Genomic DNA, 6000 nt, shown 5'->3' with positions numbered 1-6000 from the left:
AGAACAGAACAGAATAGAATAGAATAGAATAGAATAGAATAGAATAGAATATTTTCAGTTGGAAGGGACCTACAGTGATCACCTAGTCCATTTTCATAACATTTATCCTGGCTTCATGACACTCTGCAGGACTCTCTTTGCATGGATAAAGTCACCAGAGGACAAGAAAATGAAGTTTTCCCTCCGTGTGCTCCAGAAAGCCTGCTCCTGGGGGCAGAGGAGGGGGTCCCCTTGCTGCTTCAGTTCTCTTTAACTAGCAGGTAAGTGGGAAGACGAACATGCCGTACCAAATGCGAGCGGGTAGGAGAAGCAAGCAGTTCTTTAAAGGATATTTGGAGCTGCTGCAAACCCTCTCCTCATCTGTGCCCACCATGCGTCAGCCCGCTGTCTCAGAGAGGCTCCAGCAGGCGCTCAGATCTTGCTCGCAAGCGCTACACACACCTCAGACTACACGGCTTTGATCACGACTTCATGGCACCTAGTATACAGCAGTAAAAATCTACACCTGCAGGATCTCCTCTTCTTCCCACGTACGTCACCAGCAGCAGTCCCCCGATGTCAATGGGAGCAGGATCAGATGTCTGTGCTCCAGCTTTTCAGAGGAGTACGTCTGGCTTTGGAAGCATCTTTTTTAACGCATCCTTTTAGGTAAACATACTGAGCTGCAGTGACACCAGCTCAGCCTTGCAGCTAATAATAGGGAAGCGTAGTAAGATTCAACAAAGAAGATTAGAAAAAATATTTGAAATAAAACAAAAATACCCCAATAAAATGTCTTCAGTTACACTGAGAGAACAGAAATATATGAGGGTCATAAAACCCCACACACCAGGAGAGAAGGTATCTGGCTGCTCGGGGTCAGGGTGAGCAGTTGCTATAGACATACCCAAGAACTATCTGGGCGGTATCAGACATCAGTATAGGCCACTGTTGATAGACAGATCTTGCACTAGATTAATGTGATCTGGAAAGGTGAATCCTATATTCCTAATACTCATAAAATATATATTGGCTTTTCATGTAAAAACCCTCCAAAACTAAAGCTAACTCCCCCAGGCGTCAATACCAAATCTATTCATTTCAATTGGTTAAACCCTAAATCACTTTTGAAAACAGTGCTAAAACTGAAAAAATAGCTGTGGCCATACACAGCCAAGGAAATCCTCCTTCCTCCATCAGGAAATCCAGTCACTCTGCTCCATCAGCATCCTATCCGTCTCCAGCACATGCTCCATTCCTTGCAATGGGTTTTGCTATGTGCCTTTGAGGAGGATTAGCTGCTACGTTTTGGTTGAGTCTCTTGATTTTCCTTTTTCTCTTGCACGCTGATCCAGGCAAACAGATGTCTCAAACACCTTGGAATATGCCCATTCTCACTCCCTGTCCTCCTTCTTTCCAAACAGTAATTGTTCCAACATCCGAAGAGATAAAAAGGCATTAAAGATAATGACCCTTGTTCTGATTTCACGTACGGCTGGGCCTTACCCAACAAAATCGTAATCCCTGTTTTACAGATAATTATGTATCAAAAGTGATAAATGTTCTGTGACAACAATGTATTACCCAGAGAATACTAAAAGAATGCTGTATCTGTGAGTAACCAGACATGCGTTTTGAATGTGGTGTTGCGACAAACACACATCTAATGCAATGTTTGTAGAAGCATTTATCTTTTGGAAACTGGATAATAATTTGTGTAACTCTCAACTGAAATTTTGAAGGCAATTCTGTGTGCATTCAGCACTATTGCATTTCTATAGTTAAATTTTATAACAGCACATTAGCCCTGAATATCTATTAAAAAGAATTCGTAATCGGTTAGATGAGAGATGGCTACAAAGATGGTGCAATGCTGCTTTAAAATTATTGATTAGATGAGTAAAAAGACATTAAAAGTAAGCATGAACAGCAAGCTTATTAAATGATATTGCCACGTCTCCTTCAGCACCAGTTCCTGAAGTAACTTTAAGCAATGTAAAATATATTAACACAATACTAATTTAAAAGAAGAGAACACAGCACACTTTAAATTCAGAATGAAAGCTGATCAAAATTAACAGGATCTGGAGGTCAGAAACCAAAGGATTCTAAATGTGAAAGCAGAGGAAAACAAGGAAAATAATGTCAGTTATTTAATTATTTTAGCTTTTAAAGCTCTTTAACAGAGCAAAGTTCAACCTGAGAAATTATTATTGTTCCAGAAAAATAATTGACAACTATAACTTCAGCATATTTAAAACAGTTTGAAACCAATTAGCTTCTCACCTAGACTTGAAGGAAGGCCAGTGCTACTTCTGTAGTATAATGTGATCAAAATCACATTGAAGTAGAACAGGAACTATCCTGATACAAGGTTTTTTTTTTCAAGTTTAGAAGCAAAATTAATTGGACAAGTGTAGAGTGAGAGTTACCATACACTAGGTTCATCAGTGGAAAAATCCTTTGTACAGCAATTCAAACTCTATCCTTCAGCCAACACAAAGCAACTTTTTAATAGGTTTAACTTATTATTGAATAATGCACTGATGTGGGAAAAGAGTGGCGAATATCCAAATAAACCTTAAGGGCTTGATTAAAACACATTAAAAATTACTAAGATTTCATATGCAATTCTATGTTTGGGCATGTGAGTATTTGGCTCTGGGAAAAGTTGTGCACTCAGATTCTCCAGTTGTGTGTGCAGACAGGGATTTCACCCCCATGACAGATGTGCACTTGTGCATTTATCCTTTGGTCTTCAGAGGACCTGTATTTCTGAAAATCATCTCAGCTCTTATTCTTGCTTTTTTGGCCATTTGATCTCCCTAGTGCTTGGGCTTGCTAGATCCAGGGTGAATATTGCCCCAGTGCAGTTCCATTCTGACATGAATGGGAGTAATGTTTGCAGTCTAGGAGAAGGCTGAGACCATGGATATGACAGACCACAGGCTACCCAAGATCCCCGCTCAGTCATCATCTGGCAGGGCTTCTGCTACCAGGTTGGAGCCACTGTGGCCACATGATACAGAGCACTAGCCTGGTCTGAACCCACTTGGCGGATTCAAATGTGTTCAGGAATTTTTTGATGGGTTAACTTTGTATGAGCAGACACCGTGCTCATCATTATCGTTGGATGCTGGGACATCCAATATTTGTCTTCCTTCACTGTCATAGCACTGACACAAAATCCATGTCGTGTGCACCGGTTACTTTGAGAGAAATGGAGACACCAGGTCAAATCTGCTGTAAAGATGTGGTATTCATAGTGAAGGTCTATGCCTGGCAGGACCCAGAGTCCTTCATCACTTGAGGAATGTATCTGGACCTTGTCACCCAGTGTTGAACCTGTGGGACCATCTTAGGTTATGAGATTCTCCTAGATGCTGCACAGGCTGCAGTATTTAACATTCATTTCTTTTCTGAAACATTTGCAACTCTTTCTCATTTGATACAAACTTATCTAGTTACATATGCAGTTTTGCTCCAGCTCAGACTACCTTTCCATGCACAATGACATATGTCTTGACACCGTTGATGGCAACGCGGGAGTGGAAGGGAACACCTGCTTCCTACAGGCCAGGCCCGCATGTCTACAAGCGTATCATGTCTTCCACACACTGACAAAAAAACATCTTAAAGGAAGTTACACTTGTGAGAAATAAACTTTTTTGCCAAGTGAGTCCATTGAAGAGCAGTTCTTCGCATAGAGATCACATTGCAGCTCCCAACCCACTTATGAAGAGCATTACATTTTACCCAAAAACTAGTGGGGACATGGTGGATTTGTGAGTGCTGGTGCAGCCAGGCAGGCAGCTTCTGTCCATATCACAGCAGCTTTAATCAATGTTACCCCAGATTTTGTGACAGCGGGTATGAGGACATGGGGTGCTCCCACTGTGTTGTGAAACGTTGCTCTTGCTCGGGTTGGAGCCTTGTATCTTTACAGGCATTTGGGCAGGCAGGGAGATAAGGCAGAGCTAGATCTGGTGTGACAACAAACCAAAATAAAATAATATATAGATAAAGGGCAGCTGTAATGCTTCCTAGGTGGTGGGGATGCCCACGAGGGCTGCACGGGGCATCTCCTGCTCTGTGTGTGCCTACTGCCTCAGTGCCAGCGTGGGGCTGGCATGTCCTCTGCCCTGGAGGAAATAAGGCTCAGAAAGTTTTTACCAGCAGGAATAAGGTTGGTGGGGATGGACCTCACTATCCCCAAGGAAAGAGCTGCCTCTGTTACAGACCGTATTTAATTTAAATGCTGTTAGTCATGTGTATATTACATTTGTATACGATATCATAGCTTGGTGCTATGAATAAATATGAAGACATAAACAAGGTCATTTATGTGAAGCCAACAGTAATATTACTGCTGGAGAAAGACACATGCAAAAATAGAAAATAAAATTTTTAAGTGTAGTGGTTAGAGGATGTTGCTAATGAAGAAATAAAACATATTTTCTTTTCCAGTATTGTCACTGATGCTTTAACTTCTGATATCTTAAACATATCTTCCCTTGAATAATATTTTCACTTTCTGAAAACAATTTGTTATCCAGAAAACATTAAACAGTAGCAAAATCAGGCTGTGCTGACTTTGATGCATTGTCTACAGAGTTATAAGAAGTATGGATACTCAAAGTGTCAGTAAACAAAAAAGATGAACCTTCATACAAAAGAATGAAGCTTTTTTTTGAATAAATGTGACATTGGATTCATAAAAATAGAAAAACAAAGAAGACCAACCAGAATGAGACACGGAGCTTCCTGCTAGGATTGGTGTGCCAGTTTGACAATTAATTGATTCAGACTGATTGGTGACTTGGCAGGTACCATCAACACAGTTTCCTGCAATCTGCCCGTCCAACCATCCAAAGGATGTTACTGGATTCTGCTCCACTCTGTTCTCTCTCCCATCTGCTGTGTTATGCAAGATGAGACACAGCAGTCCTAGAGAATTTAGAAAGTATTACAGATAAAAGAAAAAGCATCTTCCACCTTCCACTCAACATAACATTGTAGGATCACGATACATTGAAAATGAAGATACAGTAAGGGAAATTCCTGCCTACTTTCTGAAAACTTGGGGAGCTTTTATCACATAGAAATTGGAGGGAACAGCTGCACTTTTCCAGTGCAATAATTGGACAATAATGCAATAATCAATTTTAACAGATTCTCTACAGATTCATTGTGGCTTCTTAGTGGAAACTGTGCTTTACATTTTAAAAGTGCATTAATACACTGGTTTTCCTAAGGTAAATAAGTATCCTCTGCAGTTCCTACAAAACCACAGAATTTTAACACCATTAAGATGAACTACCTATCTGACTTGTGAGGTCATCCATGGCGTCGGCATAGATTATTCACACTTTTCAGTGGAAAGGAACACCTCTGGAACCGACACGAGGGCATGCCAGTAGATGTACATGTTGAATTCTCCTAAAATATGAAATGCCTTAAGCCTGCCAGAAACTACCACGGGAAATCTAAGGCTTACCAGATTCATCTTTGCCAGCCACACAAGCTCCCAAGAAATCTTCTGAAAAGGCCCCAGCAAGTGCCTGAACACCGCTGCCAGATCCAGCTGTTGAATGCCGACAGCCTGCTCCCTTTTTTGTGTTACTGCCTGGGAACACCGCTCACGGCCTGCTCCTGCTGCACCAGACACATCAGCCTTGGATATCTCCAGCAGGCCAGAGCAGACTGGAGTTCAGGAAGGAGTGTGGCCTCTGCACCTGACAAGGCAAGGGATGGGTTAAGCAGTTATCTCCATGCCAGATGCTCCATGACAGCCCACCTGCACACCAGCTGCCGTGGCGCATTGCTGATTGTAGGCTCTCATCCACCAAAGCCTGGTGCAGATGTGGTCTAGGATGGCTTCCCCTGGCAGAGAAGATGCTGGCCACCACGCTGAATGCATGCATTAGCACCACCTGAGCTGCTGCAGCGTGGACTCCTCAAGTGGCAACTGCTCTGCACGTGGCTTGTGCTCTTGCTGGTGATGGGAATGCCAAGGAGAAG

This window comes from Aptenodytes forsteri, unplaced genomic scaffold (assembly GCF_000699145.1).
Source record: "Aptenodytes forsteri isolate BGI_AS27 unplaced genomic scaffold, ASM69914v1 Scaffold11, whole genome shotgun sequence".
Classification (NCBI taxonomy): Eukaryota; Metazoa; Chordata; class Aves; order Sphenisciformes; family Spheniscidae; genus Aptenodytes; species Aptenodytes forsteri.
The sequence above is the reverse complement of the archived record's forward strand: the minus strand, read 5'-3'. Positions refer to the sequence as shown.